Source organism: Bos taurus, chromosome 10 (genome assembly GCF_002263795.3).
Source record: "Bos taurus isolate L1 Dominette 01449 registration number 42190680 breed Hereford chromosome 10, ARS-UCD2.0, whole genome shotgun sequence".
In the NCBI taxonomy this organism is placed as follows: Eukaryota; Metazoa; Chordata; class Mammalia; order Artiodactyla; family Bovidae; genus Bos; species Bos taurus.
Genome location: NC_037337.1, coordinates 95,195,728 through 95,215,372, shown reverse-complemented (window position 1 = coordinate 95,215,372; position 19,645 = coordinate 95,195,728).

Here is a 19,645-nt window from a genome sequence, read left to right as displayed (position 1 = left end):
CTTGATAGCTCACATGTTAAAATAAATGATATTATCCACAGGGATATTTCAGTTGTTTATCTGTTAATTCTAGGGCATGCTAGTTGCTTCCCTTTTTTTGGCAATTATGAATTAAACTCTATAAACACTCATTTCTCTGTGTGTGTGTGTGTGTGTGTGTGTGTGTGCGTGTGTGCACACGTGTAGCTGCACTCAGTCACTAAGTCATTTCTGACTCTTTGCGACCCCTTGGACTGTAGCCCGCCAGGTTCCTCTGTCCATGGAATTTTCCAGGCAAGAATACTGGAGCAGGTTCCCATTTCCTTCTTCAGAGGATCTTGACCCAGGGATCGAAATTGCGTCTCCTGAGTCTCCTGCATTAGTAGGCGGATTCTTTTACCACTGAGCCACCACATGCAGGAAGATAAATTAGTTTAATAATAAAAGCATAAGTACTGGATCACAAAACAAGACTTTGTAAGAAACTATGACATAATCTTTCAAAGTGAGAGTATAATTCTGAATTTTAAAAAGTAATAGATGAGAGGTTCTAGCTGTTTTTCATCTGTGCCATGAACTGGTACTTTTAGGGTTTTTGTTGTTATTGTTATTGTTGTTTTCTTTTTCCTTTTAGGGGCTTATCTGATGGCTCAGATGGTAAAGAATATGCCTGTGATGTAGGAAACCCGGGTTCAGTCTCTGGGTTTGATCCCTGGGTTGGGAAGATCTCCTGGATCAGGGAATGGCAACCCATTCCAGTATTCTTACCTGGAGAATTTCACGGACAGAGGAGCCTGGCAGGCTACAGTCAAGGGGGTGGCAAAGATTGCACATGACAGAGAGACTAACACTGTCACTTTCACTTTAAATAAATGATAGTCATATTGTACTGATTTCTTAATCTGTTATTCCATAATGAAAAGGCATGTTATATCTTACTGATGTTTTAATCTGTTATTCCATAATGAAAAGGCATGTTATATCTTACTGATGTTTTAATCTGTTATTCCATAATGAAAAGGCATGTTATATCTTACTGATGTTTTAATTTGTTATTCCATAATGAAAAGGCATGTTAAATGTCTTTCCCTATACTTATTTTCCATCTGAATGTTTTCTTTGGTGAAGTGTCTGTTCAGACAATTTGCTCATTCTTAAAATGAGTTATTTTCATGTGATGGCTTTTAGGAGTTATTTGTGTACTTCAGATACTAAAACCTTATCAGATGTTTGCTTTGAAAAATCTTCCCAGTCTATGTGTTTTTTTTTTTTTTAATGATGTCTTTTACATAGTCAAAAATTTTAGTGTTAATAAAGCCCTACTCAGTAATATTTATTTCATGGAATGTGATTTTGATATTCTTTCTAAAAACTCATTAAGACCTAGTGTTATTAACATTGTATCTTATTTTATCTGCTAGAAATCTTATAGTTTTTTTCATTTTACATTTAATTTGATGATTAATTTTGAGTATATTTTTGCAAAAGTGAAAGTGCTGTGTCTCGATTCATTCCTTTGCATTCTACATCCAATTGTTCCATCACCATTTGTTGAAAAGAATATCCTTTCCACATTATATTGACTTGATCCTTTATCAAATATCAGTGCCTTCCATTTATATGGGTTTATTTGTAGGCTCTGCATTTTGTTCCACAAATGCATTTATGTGTTCTTTCACCCAAACCACACTGTTTTGAACACTATAGTTTCATAAATTTGGTGATGTCAGTCCAACTCTGTTCTACATTTTCACACTAACGTTTGCTATTCTGATTCTTTGGCTTTTTATATAAACATTATAATCCATTTGCTGATATCCACAAAATAGCTAGCTTAGGTTTTGATCAGGATTGAAATGAAACCATGGATCAATTTGGAAAGAGTTAACATCTAAACCATACTGACTTTGAATACAGAATATCTAAGAATACTAAAAATACAAAATGCAACCTAAGAACACAGAATATCTTTTTATTTATTGGATAAATTTGATTTCTTTCATCAGAGTTTTATAGTTCTTCACATATAGACGCTGTAAATAATTTGTTAGATTTATACTTAAGCATTTTGCATTTTTGATATTAATGCTGTTCAAGTATTAAATTCTAACTGTTCATTACTGGCATAAGGGAAGAAAAAACTTTTGTATATTAAATTTATATCCTGATAACTTGATATATTTGCTTATACATTCCAGGAGTTTTTTCTGTTATTTCTTTGACACTTTGCATAGACCATCATGCATTCAGGGAACAAAACATGTTTTATTTCTGCCTTACCAATCTGTATACCTTTTCTTTCCTTTTCTATTTTTCTGCATAGTCCTATCAGATTCTTTTCTCATATATTTTGACATTCATATTAGTTGAATAACATTAAAGTAATAATGTCTTCTTCTAGATCAGGCCCAATTACCATTAGGATATGCTTCTATTTTTCCCTAATAACTTTCTTGTTCTAAAATCTGCTTAGTCTGAAATTATTATAGCTGTTCTTATTAAATTTTAATTGATGTTATCATGATATGCCTTTTTCCATTAAAAAAAATTCAGAATCTTTATATTTTAAGTAGTTTCTTATAGACAACAACCTATAGCTATCTTGTTTTAATATTATTCTTGCTTATTAATGAATAATATTTTTGTAGGCTACTATAGTATTTTATGACTGAAAAACTCTGCTTTTCAATTTTTGTATCTAGACAATTCACATTTAAAGTGATTATTTAGAAACTAATATTTATGGTGTAAATGTTTTCTATTTGTTGTATCTGTTTCTCCTCATTTCCTGTGTTCTATGGCTTTAATTGCAAATTTTAAATGATTCCATGTTATTTCCTCTTGTATCACATCACAGTACTTTTTAAAACAAACAATGCTTTCTATAGAACATGCAGTATACCTTATCAACTAGTCTAGATACACTTTGAAGTAGCATTATGCCATATTTACACATAGTACAAGCCTTAGAGTATTTCTAATTCCTTCCTCCTATTATAAGTTGGCTGTGATTCATTTCACATATCCTTATGCTAAAATTGTAACAAACTTAAGTAGATGGCTCTACTACTAAAGTGTAAGATATTAAAATTTCCTTTCCTTTAATCAATGTTATATATTGATATGTAATACCTCACAGCAGCAATGTAAATAGGGCAGCCATCATACACAAAAATAAACTCAAAATGGATTAAAAATCTAAATGTAAGACCAGAGCATACCTCAACATAATAAAAGCAATATATTACAAACCCACAGCAAACTTTATCCTCAATGGTGAAAAATGGAAAGCATTGCCCATAAAGTCAGGAAAAAGACAAGGGTGCCCACTTTCACCATTACTATTCAACATAGTTTTGGCCACAGCAATCAGAGCCAAAAAGAAATAAAAGGAATCCAAATTGGAAAAGAAGAAGTAAAACTCTCACTGTTTGCAGATGACATGATCCTCTACATAGAAAACCCTAAAGACTCCACCAGAAAATTACTAGAGCTAATCAATGAATATAGTAAAGTTGCAGGATATAAAATCAACACACAGAAATCCCTTGCATTCCTATACACTAATAATGAGAAAACAGAAAGAGAAATTAAGGAAACAATTCCATTCACCATTGTAATGAAAAGAATAAAATAATTAGGAATATATCTACCTAAAGAAACAAAAGACCTATATATAGAAAACTATAAAACACTGATGAAAGAAATCAAAGAAGACACTAATAGATGGAGAAATATACAGTGTTCATGGATCAGAAGAATCAATATAGTGAAAGTGAGTATACTACCCAAAGCAATCTATGGATTCAATGCAATCCCTATCAAGCTACCAACGGTATTCTTCACAGAGCTAGAACAAATAATTTCACAAATATATGGAAATACAAAAAGCCTCAAATAGCCAAAACAATCTTGAGAAAGAAGAATGGAAATGGAAGAATCAAGCTGCCTGACTTCAGGATCTACTATAAAGCCACAGTCATTAAGACAGTATGAGACTGGCACAAAGACAGAAATATAGATCAATGGAACAAAATAGAAAGCCCAGAGGTAAATCCACACACCTATGGACCCCTTATCTTTGACAAGTGGTGCTGAGAAAACTGGCCAACCACTTGTAAAAGAACAAAACTAGAACACTTTCTAACACCATACACAAAAATAAGCTCAAAATGGATTAAAGATCTAAATGTAAGACTATAAAACTCTTAGAGGAGAACATAGGCAAAACACTCTCCGACATAAATCATAGCAGGATCCTCCATGACCCACCTCCCAGAATATTGGAAATAAAAGCAAAAATAAACAAAGGGGATCTATTTAACTTAAAAGCTTCTGCACAACAAAGGAAACTATAAGCAAGGCGAAAAGACAGCCTTCAGAATGGGAGAAAATAATAGCAAATGAAGCAACTGAAAAACAACTAATCTCAAAAATATACAAGCAATTCCTACAGCTCAATGCCTGAAAAATAAATGACCCAATCAAAAAATGGGCCAAAGAACTAAACAGACAGTTCTCCAAAGAAGACATACAGATGGCTAACAAACACATGAAAAGATGCTCAACATCACTCATTATCAGAGAAATGCAAATCAAAACCACAATAAGGTACCATTTCACACCAGTCAGAATGGCTACTATCCAAAAGTCTACAAGCAATAAATGCTGGAGAGGGTATGGAGAAAAGGGAACCCTCTTACACTGTTAGTGGGAATGCAAACTAGTATAGCCACTATGGAGAACAGTGTGGAGATTCCTTTAAAAAACTGGAAATAGAACGGCCTTATGACCCAGCAATCCCACTACTGGGCATACACACTGAGGAAACCAGAAGGGAAAGAGACACATGTACCTCAATGTTCATCACAGCACTGTTTATAATAGCCAGGACATGGAAGTAATCTAGATGTCCATCAGCAGATGAATGGATAAGAAAGCTGTGGTACATATACACAATGGAGTATTACTCAGACATTAAAAAGAATACATTTGAATCAGTTCTAATGAGGTGGATGAAACTGGAGCCTATTATACAGAGTGAAGTAAGCCAGAAAGAAAAACACCAATACAGTATACTAACACATATATATGGAATTTAGAAATATGGTAACAACAACCCTGTACACGAGACAGCAAAAGAGACACAGATGTATAGAACAGTCTTTTGGATTCTGTGGGAGAGGGCGAGGGTGGGATGATTTGGGACAATGGCATTGAAACATGTATAATATCATATGTGAAATGAATCACCAGTCCAGGTTCAACGCATGATACAGGATGCTCGGGGCTGCTGCCCTTGGATGACCCAGAGGGATGGCATGGGGAGGGAGGTGGGAGGGGGGTTCAGGATGGGGAACATGTGTGTATACACCCATGGGGATTCATGTTCATGTATGGCAAAACCAATACAATATTGTAAAGTAATTAGCCTCCAATTAAAATAAATAAATTTATATTAAATAAATAAATGTTAGACCAGAAATTATAAAACTCAGGGGAAAACATAGGCAGAACACTCTCTGACATAAATCACAGCAAGATCCTTTATGACCCACCTCCCAGTGTAATGGAAATAAAAACAAAAATAAACAAATGGGTCTTAATTAAACTTAAAAGCTTTGTACTACAAAGGAAACTATAAGCAAGGTAAAAAGGCAGCCTTCAGAATGGCAGAAAATAATAGCAAACAAAGTAACTGACAAAGAATTAATCTCCCAACTATACAAGTAGCCTATAACAGCTCAATACCAGAAAAATAAACAACCCAATCAAAAAATGGGCCAAAGAACTAAACAGACATTTCTCCAAAGAAAGCATACAGATGGCTAACAAACGCATCAACATCGCTCATTAGCAGAGAAATGCAAATCACAACCACAATGAGGTACAAACTCATGCCGGTTAGAATGGCTGCTGTCAAAATGTCTATAAACAGTAAATGCTGGAGAGGGTGCAGAGAAAAGGGAACCCTCTTACACTGTTAGTGGGAATGCAAACTAGTACAGCCACTATGGAGAACACTGTCGAGATTCCTTAAAAAAATGGAAACAGAACTGCCATAAGACCCAGCAATCCCACTGCTGGGCATACACACCAAGAAAACCAGAATTGAAAGAGATACAAGTATCCCAATGTTCATTGCAGAACCGTTTACAATAGCTAAGGCATGGAAACAACCTAGATGTCCATATGCAGATGAATGGATAAGGAAGTCGTGGTACATATACACAATGGAATATTACTCAGCTATTAAAAAGAACACATTTGAATCAGTTCTAATGAGGTGGATGAAACTGGAGCCTATTATACAGGGTGAGTTCAGTTCAGTTCATTCACTCAGTCATGTCCAACTCTTTGCAACCCCATGGACTTCAGCATACCAGGCCTCCCTGTCCATCACCAACTCTTGGAGTTTACTCAAATTCATGTCCATTGAGTCGATGATGCCATCCAACCATCTCATCCTCTGCCATCCCCTTCTCCTCCCACCTTCAATCTTTCCCAGCATCAGGGTCTTTTCTAATGAGTCATGTCTTCACATCAGGTGGCCAAAGTATTGGAGTTTCAGCTTCAGCATCAGTCCTTCCAATTAATATTCAGGACTGCTTTCCTCAGGATGGACTGGTTGGATCTTCTTGCTGTCCAAGGGACTCTCAAGAGTCTTCTCCAACACCTCAGTAGAGTGAAGTAAGCCAGAAAGAGAAACACTAATACAATATACTAACACATACATACGGAATTTAGAAAGGCAGTAACAACAACCCTATATGCAAGACAGCAAAAGACACACAGATGCAAAGAATAGACTTTTGTACTGTGTGGGAGAAGGTGAGGGTGGGACAATATGAGAGAATAGCATTGAAATGTATATATTACCATATGTAAAATAGATGGCCAGTGCAAGTTTAATGCATGAAACAGGGCACTCAAAGCTGGTGCTCTGGGACAACCCAGAGGGATGGGGTGGGGAGGGAGGTGGGAGGGGTTTCAGGATGGGGGAACACATGTGCACCTGTGGCTGATTCATGTCCATGTGTGGCAAAAACCACCACAATGTTGTAACTAACCTCCAATTAAAATAAATTAATTAAAAAAAATAGCCCAGCCAGGCAGGCAATAGATGACAGAAGATAGTGTAAACCAATAAACAAGTTTAAACCAATACTTTAAACAAGTAAAGTGACATTAAAATTCTAAAGTAACATTCTGCCTCTCAGGTCCTATATATCTTCTGTTAAAAGAAATAGTCTTCAGGTGTATATTTGGTAAAATGCGTCTGATAACAGCACTGAATGTTTCTGTAATAATAAAGCATTCTTACAATACCGTGCCTGATGGGATGTGCATGAGGGCTAAGTTGCTTCAGTTGTGTGTGTATTTTTGTGACCCTGTGGACTCCAGGGTCCCTGCCAGGCTCCTCTGTCCGTGGGATTTTCCAGATAGGACTACTGGAGTGGGTTGCAATGACTTTAGGGGATCTTCCTGACCCAGGGATTGAATCTGGAGAGCCTGAAGGCAGAGTGCCTGATGGTATAGTATGAAAAAAACAAAAATGATGATTGTAATTATTTTATTGCAATTTAGCATATCACTGGGGACATATCTTCCCCTTCTACTATCCCTTCCACCGAGATTATGATTGAGGGTTATACTTTCCTTAATTGTTCTTCAACATGCTCAAACTCTTTCTTCTTCCTCACTTTTGCTTCCCCTATTTTCCAAGACTCGACATTCTTCAAAGCATCTGAGATATTTATATTCTAGATCCCCTGTTTAACCATTTGCTATTACCGTTTTTACCTACATCTAATATATAGCACTTAATCATTCCATGATTGGCTTTCTCCTCTGTATAATGGGGGAACTTATCTCAGAAAATTTTGTAAGTATGAGATGAAAAGTCCATATATGAGATACACAAAAACAATCACATACATCAGTTGAACATAGGGGAGAACCAAGAAATAAACCCACATGTAAATGATCAGTTAACCTACAAAAAGGCAAGAATATGAAGGGGGAAAAAAAAAAAGACAGCCTATTCAGTAAGTGGTACTAGAAAAACTGGACAGTTGCATTCAAAAGAATAAAAATGTACAATTTTTTTCACATCATATTAAAATAAACTAAAAATCAATTAAAATCTTGACTATACAATCTGAGACAATAAAAGTCTTAGAAGAAAACATTTTCAGCAATATATTTTTGGTTCTGACTACTTAGTCAAGGGCAACAAAATTTAAAAAGTAAACAAAATGGACTTCATCAAATTAAAAACATTTGGCACAGTGAAGGAAACGATCAATTAAATAAAAAGACAAATGACTGAATGGGAGAAGGTGTTTGCAAATGATATTTCTCAGAAAAGGTTAACATAAAAAATATATAATGAGCACACATACCTCAATATCAAGAAAGCATTACCGATTTACAAATGTGCAGATAACATAAATAGATATTTTTCAGGGAATACATACATATTGCCAAGAGGTACATGAAAAGATGCTAAACATCACTAATCATCAGGGAAATATAAATTAAAACCACAATAAAATATCACCTTACACCTGTCAGAATGGCTATTATCAACATGATGAAATAACAAATGTTGGGGAGGATGTAAAGAAAAGAAAACCCTCATGAACTTTAGATGGGAATGAAAATTGGGGCAGCCACTAGGGAAAATAGTGAGGATGTTCCTTAAAAAAAAATGCAACTAGAACTACCGTAAGATTCAGGAAATCTATTTTGGGTATTTATGGGAAGAAAACAAAAACACTAATTTTAAAAGATGTATGCAACCTCAGTAGTCATGTACGGATGCTACAACTGGACCATAAAGAAGGCTGAGTGTGAAAGAATTGATGCTTTTGAACTGTGGTGTTGGAAAAGACTTGAGAATCCCTTGGACAGCAAGGAGATCCAACCAGTCCATCTTGAGGAAATCAACTCTGAATATTCATTGGAAGGACTGATGCTGAAGCTGAAGCTCAATACTTTGACCACCTGACGTGAAGAGCTGACTCATTGGAAAAGATCCTCATGCTGGGAAAGATTGAGGGCAGGAGAAGAAGGGGGCAATAGAGGATAAGATGGTTGTTTGACATCCTCGACCCAATGGACATGAGTTTGACTAAACTCAGAAAGATAGTTAAGGACAGGAAAGACTTGCATGCTGTAGTCCATGGGGTCCCAAAGAGTTGGACAGGGCTGAGCAAGGGAACAATAACAACAATGCAAGCCCGTGTTTCTAGAAGTGTTATTATAAGTATTCAGTGTGGAAGCAATCTGATTGTGTCCATCAGAAGATGAATGGATTTAAAAAAATATGATATACATATATACCACAAAACAAAACAAGTCACATGGACTTGCCCTAACATGAAATCTGCACAGACTAGAATTGAGCTTGGACTAGATATAAGTGGAGCACTAATACCACCTAATTTGAAAAGCCCCTGATGCTGGGAAAGATTGAAGGTGGGAGGAAAAGGGGACGGTAGAGGATGAGATGGTTGGATGGCATTACCAACTCAATGGACATGAGTTTGAGTAAACTCCAGGAGTTGGTGATGGACAGGGAGGCCTGGTGTGCTGCAGTCCATGGGGTCGCAAAGAGTTGGACATGACTGAGAGACTGAACTGAATTGAATAGCATATAATACAGTCTTTATGCTATGTGTGAATGTCCACACTATTTGTTCAAACCAGAATATCCTGTTTTTTTTGTTTTTTTTTTTTTTAATTACGAAATATTGGAAGGACTGATGCTGAAGCTGAAACTCCAATACTTTGGCCACTTCATGCGAAGAGTTGACTCATTGGAAAAGACCCTGATGCTGGGAGGGATTGGGGGCAGGAGGAGAAGGGGATGACAGGGGATGAGATGGCTGGATGGCATCACTGACTCGATGACATGAGTTTGGGTAAACTCCGGGATGGACAGGGAGGCCTGGCGTGCTGCAATTCATGGGGTCCCAAAGAGTTGGACACGACTGAGTGAGTGAACTGAACTGAACTGAAATATTAACTTATGATTCATAACTCATCTCAAGAGATACCTCCTCTAGAAGCCTTCATGATATAATATCTGAAGCAGCTGTCCTATGCTTCATGATAACATGTAAGGTGGGCATCATAACATCCTGCGCTTTCTTCAATGAAAAAGTGAAAGTGAAAGTTGCTCAGTAATGTCCAACTCTTTGGGACCTCATAAACTATAGCCTGCTAGGCTTCTCTGTTTATGGAATTCTCCAAGCAAGAATACTGGAGTGGGTTATCACTTCCTTCTCCAGGGAATCTTCCTGAACCAGGGATCAAACCCAGGTCTCCTGCTTTGCAGGCAGATTCTTTACTATCTGAGCCACACAGTGCTTTCTTCTATAAGACCATTTAAATGAACATGTTTTAATGATCAATTAACTTTCCTCCTGCTGAACTTGACTTTAAACTCCTTAAAAGGAGAGACGTGTTGTTGTACATGGAGTCTTGTATGGTATTTGACAAATAGTTTCTCAACAAGTATTAGTTAGGTATTTATTTATAACTACCAAATCTTTAAAAATCTTTCAGCATGATCAAGGGTGATAAAAATGGCATTCACTGAATTCCTATCAGAAATACACATCTGAGGTCAGGATATTTATCTGTGTTCACAAGTGAACATATTTGCACTGAAATAAAATGTTATTCTCTTTTGTGATCATTTTTAGCAATCATACAAATAACTCTTTTAATAGGAAAAAATGGTAACTTTCTCAGCAATATAGCAGGGATTTTTTTTCCTCCTACATCATTCTCTATGTTATTCTCTATTTCAAGAGTATACTCCCCTTTGTGTCACTGTATTCTATGTTATGCCATTAATATTGCCTGCAAGGAATGAGATTAGCTCATGCTAAGTAATTTAAAGTTATTCAAGCAGTCTTCTTTGTTATGCACAGAAGTGAAAAGCAGCAGGAAAGTCCAACCCAGCCATCATAGATTCTATTCTGAGTATAGGAGCTACTAACATTCCATCAATGCAGATAATGTATCAAGAGATGCAATTCCTGGAACCCTGTCATTTACTATTTTCCCACATATATGACTATAAAATAAAATAGCACAGTCTTTCATAAGAAGGGAAAAGGAAGATGTAGGTGCAGATGATACACAGTCCTTGCTTGTTCAACAATAAATGGGTTCAGAGAATCACCAAACCACCATAGGGAGTGGAAACAATGTAGATGATAGATAGATATTAATTTACAGTGTTGAAATTCTGTATTATCACTGCTGTTTTCATTACCTGTACTAACACTAAAATAACTTTTGTATTACCCTCTAGGGGCTTATAAGTATATTTCACATTTATAGAAAGAACAATCTCAGTAACTATAACCATCAACAGATACCTTAATTGGCTTTATTTTCATGGTTTCTTTTAAGTACACAATCAGAATTTTCTCTCCTTGGGAGGAGTCATGGGAATGTAATTTTTAAAGGGTTGAAAATGCTTGATGAGAAATGGACTTAGATATTTTCTTTTTGGGGTTTTATTTTATCCATAATCAAGATTATTCATCCCCAATAATGTTTTCCCCTATATATAAGAATATCTAACAAAGCTTATTTTACATCTATACATGGATATTAGTTGTTAAATAGGTTGTTGCAAAGTCTTTAAAAATTAGTGAATAAATGAAATAGAACATTAATTACATATTCATTTAATACATTCAGTTTCAAAATTAGAAAAGAGATTGTTCTGTACATTTTTAGCTCCCATTTCTGAGATCTTAAACACAGAATTCTAAAATTAACTGTGAATTCTACTGCAATTCATGTGTTACACAGCAAACATATGTTAAATTCTGTCCAATAGTTTTTGCTCAATGGATGATTAGTTTATTTACTTATAAAGATCAATTTTCTAATATATAAAAATGCTTTATGTAAATTCATTCAAGTTTGGGTAGATCGCATTTGAAAATGGCTACCAGAATTTTTTCCAGCTTTGTGTTTTCATCAGTTCAGTTCAGTTCAGTTCAGTCGCTCAGTCGTGTCCGACTCTTTGCAACCCCATGTATCGCAGCACGCCAGGCCTCCCTGTCCATCACCATCTCCCGGAGTTCACCCAAACTCATATTCATCGAGTCGGTGATGCCATCCAGCCATCTCATCCTCTGTCATCCCTTTTTCCTCCTGCCCCCAATCCCTCCCAGCATCAGAGTCTTTTCCAATGAGCTAACTCTTTGCACAAGGTGGCCAAAGTACTGGAGTTTCAGCTTCAGCATCATTCCTCCCAAAGAACACCCAGGGCTGATCTCCTTCAGAATGGACTGGTGGGATCTCCTTGCAGTCCAAGGGACTCTCAAGAGTCTTCTCTAACACCACAGTTCAAAATCATTAATTCTTTGCTGCTCAACTTTCTTTCACAGTCCAACTCTCACATCCATACACGACCACTAGAAAATCCATATTCTTGACTAGACAGACCTTTGTTGGCAAAGTAATGTCTCTGCTTTTGAATATGCTGTCTAGGTTGGTCACAACTTTTCTTCCAAGGAGTAAGAGTCTTTTAGTTTCATGGCTGCAATCACCATCTACGGTGATTTTGGAGCCCCCCAAAATAAAGTCTGGCACTGTTTCCCCATCTATTTCCCATGAAATGATGGGACCAGATGCCATGATCTTCATTTTCTGAATGTTGAGCTTTAAGCCAATTTTTTCACTCTCCTCTTTCACTTTCATCAAGAGGCTTTTGAGTTCCTCTTCACTTTCTGCCATAAGGGTGGTGTCCTCTGCATATCTGAGGTTATTGATATTTCTCCCAGCAATCTTGATTCCAGCTTGTGCTTCTTCCAGCCCAGCATTTCTCATGATGTACCTTGTCTTTAATCAGACTTTGTAAACTATTTCTGTGTCAGTTGAACCAAGGTTGCCTGTATTTATTTTGATCATCAGAATATGGCAAAAGTGATGAAGTGTATGTTCTAGCGACTTAAGATATCTGGTAGGTTCCCTTTAGTTCTGTGGAACCCAAACTATTCTGTGAGGAAGCTTGTCTAGTTCTCTAAAGGAAGAAAAGACATATGTGGCCTGCCTCAGCCCATTTTCTTGCTTAGTCGCTAAGTCCTGTCCAATTCTTTTTGTGACCCCATGGACTTCGGTCCACCTGACTCTTCTGTCCCTAGGATTTCCCAGGCAAGAATACTGGAGTTGGTTGCCATTTTCTTCTCCAGGGTATATTACCCACCAGGGATTGAACTCACACCTCCTGCTTGGCAGGAAAATTCTTTACCATTACCACTAAGCCCCCAGGGAAGACCTCAGCCAGTGTCAATGCCAGGCATATAAATAAGGCTATCCTGAGAGTGTCAGGACCATGTGCTCCTATTTGCAACTTCACAAGTGGCTAAAAGAGAGACCAGCAAACTAACTGACCTGGCTGAGACCATTCGTCACTGGCCTCATGAAAAATCATAGATTGGTTTTACCTTAAGTTACTTTGGACTTGCCTAGTGGCTCAGATGGTAAAGTGTCTGCCTACAGTGCGGGAGACCCGGGTTCAACCCCTGGGTCAGAAAGATCCCCTGGAGAAGGAAATGACAACCCACTCCAGTATTCTTGCCTGGAAAATCCCATGGACAGAGGAGCATGGTAGGCTACAGCCCATAGGGTCGCATAGAGTTGGACACGACAGAACGACTTCACTTTCTTTCTTTTCTTAAGTTACTTTACTTTGTGATAACTTGTTGGCTAATATGCTATCAGGATTGTAAGCTATTGGCATTTTAAAAGACATCCCTCCACTGCTATAATCATTCCTGATGAATCCTGAGTAAAACCATAAAGTTTCCCCTTTATTCCTTGGTAGCCACATGCTGCTTCCAGGCTTTCACCATGAAAATGTCATGCGATGCCTTCTTCTTCTTCCAGAGTATCTCAGAGTGCTCCCTGGACCAAATGTGTCAGATTTATCTGGGGTGATTGTAAAATTTAAAATCTCAAACCACTCCCTTGATCTGCTAAATCCAAATGATAGGAAAGAATCTGAGAAAGTGTATTTAAAACCAACACAGTTGTTTGTCATCTTTTTTCTTTTCAGTGAATTATTGGCAGTAACCACCATCTGATCCATGCATTTTATCAAAGCTAATTTGTGCATCACAGTCAAGCTAAGATGTTACTAAAGGATAAATGTTTAATTTGAAAAGCTTCCAAAATACTGTTCACCTTTCAATGTTACCCTACAGTGACTTGCCCTTGTAATGCTGGATTTACATACTCTGGGTGAGAAAGCTTTGAGGTTGGGTGCTGATTTTAGGTTTCTCTTCTAATTTTGTAATATACTATGCAAATCACTCCTAGAGAACCTACTTACCAGGTCAGTGAGGAAGGAGGTTTCCACCAATGATTCTTAACTTCAGGAAGACAGTAATTTGTTTTAGAGATAAATTCTCCTGATGTGTAAAACTGCACTCAGTGTACTCTGAAATATGACATGTTGTAGATCCACCCCTTCTGTGGACTAGTGCCTGTTGCAGAAACAAGGATGCAGCTGGCTTGATTAAGCTGACAGCACCAAGATATGTGAGAATTTATGATGTGATGATTTTTATATATACTTCATCAGCCAAATATGAAGATAAATTGTATTGAACTAGCAGCTTTCCAGCTGAAGAGTTTAAATTGTTAGTGTGAAACCGCAACTTAATAATGCCAGGATAAGAACCAGGTTTTATTATTGGTGATAGAGTTTGGGTGGATAAATTCTAACCAATTCACTTAAACTTTCCAACTTTATATTATGCGTGAGATAGAACGAAATGGAAAAAAATATAGCAATAGGGGAATGTGAAAATAAAAGAAATTTTTAAAAATTCAAAGCATTACAAAGGTTAGCTTCTCTAGGATAAAACACATATTTCTGTATTTTAAATTCAACCATGGAGTTTGAGAAGAAATTTGTATCCTTTGGTCCTACCCTAAACTTAAAGAAGGGAAAAGATCAATTGAAAAAACTGATTTGCTTTCTGACTTTGTCAGTACTTTTCTATGGAATCCCAGGCATATTATGCATCTCTCTGGGTTACAGTTTCCTTTTATTTAAATTTAGCTCAGTAAATAAGATTTTGCACCCCAATGGACTGTAGACTGCTGGGATCCTCTGGCCCATAGAAATCTCCAGGCAAGGATCCTGAAGTGGGTTGCCATTCCTTTCTCCAGGGGATTTTCTTGACTCAGGGATCAAACCCAGATTTCCTACATTGCAGGCAGATTTTTTACTCTCTGAGAGACTAGGGAAAACTGAAAAAACGAGGAGAAAGCCCTTGATTTTGGAGAATTTTCTTGATAATCCATACAGATTTAGTGTATATAAACAAATTATTTTAAAAATAGGTTCTATACTTAATATTTAAGATAGAAAAAGCTATCTCAATAAATTATGAATTTTATTGAGATTTTTAATTTACCAATCACTGTGCTAAGCTGATATACATTTTCTATTTTTAACATTCACTGTGACAATAAGTTGTAGTGTAATCTGCCCACAGTTTCACAATTGGTAAAGTTGTAGCTTGGATACCCCAAAGATTGTGATTATGAAGTTGTGGTCTTAAAGATGTTGCCATTATAAATAAGTTACCACCTTACTGTGTATATAGTGAGTGCTTGTGTCAGAATAATGAAGCTATCTTTTAATTCTCTAACAAATACTTGATGGAATAGATTCCAAATCACATTTTTTTTTCCTTCTCGGCTACCTGTCCTTATTAAAGGTTAGTGTCTGTCAAGCATGTCCTGAAAAAGGAAGTGATTAAGTCTACCAGATATGTGAACATTCTATAAAATCTCTAAAATTAAAATAGTATAGAACTATACTATTCTATACTACTATGTCTGTAGGAATAGACAGACCAATTATATGGAATAAAAAATTCAGAAAGAGATCCAAGAATATTTGAAAATTTTATGTAAGATTGGCATTTCAAATACTGCAAAAATAGATTAACATTTCAATAAATAGCATTGGAAGAGCTATATAGTCATTTGGGCAAAGAAAAAGTTGGATCCATAACACACACTATGCAACACAGTAACCCCCAACAACTTTAGTGATATAAATATAAAATCATACAAGCAGGGGAAGTAAACATGAGAAAAAGGTGTTACCTGGGATTGGAGTCAGCTTTCTAACTTTGTCTGAAAAAAAACAGAGGAAGTAAAAGATAATTGGTTCCATTAAAGCAAAACAAACAAACAGAAAAAAAGAAAAAGTTTTGTATGATAGGAACACCAGACTCAAAATTAAAAGACCGTAAGCTGGAAGAAACATATCTGTTGCCTTTTATTTTTATCTTAAAAAAGAAGCTAATAGACCCAAGAATAGAAATACTAAAAGTCACTTAGCAATAATTTTACAAAATAATACACAGATTTCAAAAATTAAAAAATGTTTAAAGACTTAAGAGCATCTGAAAAGATGTTCAGATCCAAATTAAATTTTTCCAGAGATGAGACTGTTTATATTTCTGATTGGCAAGATCCAAAATTTGTCAACACACACTTTTCAGCAAGATGATAAAAAATATGACATCTTCAAAACTGCTCATGAGAATGCAAAATGAAGAATATATTATGGAAATTATCTGGAAGTATTTAATAAACATTCATAACCTTTCATATTTTATCTAAGAATTTTATTTGTAAAAGTCAAAAAAAGGAAAAACAATTGAAATAAAGTTTACATATACAAAAAAAAATTCATGACCATATTATGCCAAGAGAAAATGTATACACAAATTTATTTGTAAAAGAAAATATTAAAAACAGCACAAGCATCCTCCCAAAAGAGGCTAATTGAACATACTCCAGCATATTCACACAATTATATATTTAAAAAATCATTTATTCAAAAAAATTGAGGAGGTTCTATAATTAAGATTTTTGCTTAACAATTTTTTTCTCTCACTTGCCAATACAATTTATTTTTGAATTTTTATACAAGAAAAAAAGAAATAGACCTTACAATTCTACATACATATACCTCCCTACCTCCTTTTTATTTCTGGATGTATTTTCTTTGCATTTCACAACATCCAGAAGGAAAAAATGAGTGAAATGACAGAAATAGCTACTCTTTATATATTTATGGGTGATGTGAAAAAACCAATACATACAATAAATCGTAAAAGAAAATAAGATTAAAATGTCAATAGCTATGACACATACCTGTAAAAAAATTATAAGCAAATTTGCTAAATTGCGATTTGGTGGCTTTTCCTATTAAATCAGCTCCACCAATGTTCAGAAATTTAGAATAGTTGCAAAAACTCTCCACTGTCTCTGTCAAGGCTTGTTTTATTTTGCATTTGTGTAAATAAGTATGAGATTAGAGGTATCATAATTATTTAGTTTATGTTGCAAATATAATTGAAATAAAGCCAAAAATAGTGTTACATTGCAGATATTTTAAAAGTATTTAGGAGAAGAAATAAAAGTCAGTTCCAGTTAATAAAGAATATTTTTTGTTTGTTTTAGCAGTCACAGAAAGAGGTCAAAATCTAGATTGAATGAAATATAGACTGATATCAATAAAATTGGTGTTCAGTTCAGTCACTCAATCGTGTCCGACGCTTTGTGACCCCATAAATCACAGCATGCCAGGCCTCCATGTCCATCACCAAATCCCAGAGTTCACTTAGACTCACGTCCATCGAGTCAGTGATGCCATCCAGCCATCTCATCCTCTGTCGTCCCCTTCTCCACCTGCCCCCATCCCTCCCAGCATCAGAGTCTTTTCCAATGAGTCAACTCTTCACATGAGGTGGCCAAAGTACTGGAGTTTCAGCTTTAGCATCATTCCTTCCAAAGAAATCCCAGGGCTGATCTCCTTCAAAATGGACTGGTTGGAACTTGCAGTCCAAGGGACTCTCAAGAGTCTTCTCCAACACCACAGTTGAAAAGCATCAATTCTTCCGCGTTCAGCCTTCTTAACAGTCCAACTCTCACATCCATACATGACCACTGGAAAAACCATTATGAAAAAACATAATTGGGTGTTATAAACTCCAAAATCCATTCCTCAATAAAAGAAACTAAAATGCTGGCAAAACCATCAGAATCAACTTGTTGTAACTCTGTCAAAAGTGACTTGGAAAGTAGTTTATAAAAATTACTGAAGAGCAGTAAAAACACAGCTTTTAACTTGCCCTTCCCCCATTTCCCACTCCCAACCTCAGTGGTAGACTCAAAAATAACAGCTCTCTGTAACAGTAGCAGTACAAAACAAATTCCTAGAAGTACACACTCAACTGACACTGAGTCAAAGAGAAATAGAAAATTAGAGTAAATCTATGACAAGTAAAAGGATTGAATCAGTTAAAACAAACAAACAAGCTTCCAACAAAAGAACACAAGACCAAGAAGACTTCACCGTTGAATTCTGCCAAGTGTTATAATGAAAAGTTAATGCCAATTTTCACAAACTTCAAAAGAATAGAAGAGGTAAGCATACTTGCTAAAACAATCTATGAGGCCAGCATTTCCCTTATAGGCAAGCCAGACAAAGACATCACAAGAACAGAAAACTACAGGCCAATTATCTTATATCTTATATAAATATTAATCCCTTGACAGATCCCAGCAAACCTAATCCAGAAACATATTAAAATTATTACACACCATGACCAAGTGGGATTTATCCCAGAATTTTGAAGGTAGTTCAATACAGAAAAAAACTGGTCAGTGTCCATACCATAGCAATAGCTTAAAAAAAAAAAAAAAAAAAAGTAACTTCTATAGATGCAGAAAAAAACCTTGATAAAATCTCACATGTTTTCATGATAAATAAACTAAAAAAATATAAGAAGAGGAAACCAGAATTGAAAGAGACACGTGTACCCCAATGTTCATCACAGCAGTGTTTACAATAGCCAGGACATGGAACCAACCTAGACGTCCATCAGCAGATGAATGGATAAGAAAGATGTGGTACATATACACAATGGAATATTACTCAGCCATTAAAAAGAATACATTTGAATCAGTTCTAATGGGGTGGATGAAACTGGAGCCTATTATACAGAGTGAAGTAAGCCAGAAAGAAAAACACCAATACAGTATACTAATGCATATATATGGAATTTAGAAAGACAGTAACAGTAACCCTGTGTGTGAGACAGCAAAAGAGACACCGATGTATAAAACAGTCTTTTGGACTCTGTGGGAGAGGGAGAGGGTGGGATGATTTGGGAGAATGGCATTGAAATATGTATAATATCATGTATGAAACGAGTCACCAGACCAGGTTCGATGCACGATACTGGATGCTTGGGGCTGGTGCACTGGGATGACCCAGAGGGATGGTATGGGGAGGGAGGAAGGAAGAGGGTTCAGGATGGGGAACACATGTATACATGTGGCAGATTCATTTTGATATATGGAAAAACCAATACAATATTGTAAAGTTAAATTAAATAAAAATTTTAAAAAAAGAATAGAAGGAAATGTTCTCACTCTGATAAAAGGCAAATATGAAAATTCAACACAAGTACTATTATACTTAATAATTAAAGACTCAAATTTGTCCCTTGAGGTCAGCTCTAGTAACTTCCATTTAACATAATAATAAATGCTCCAGCTGTAGATATGAAGATGATACCATTCTAATGAC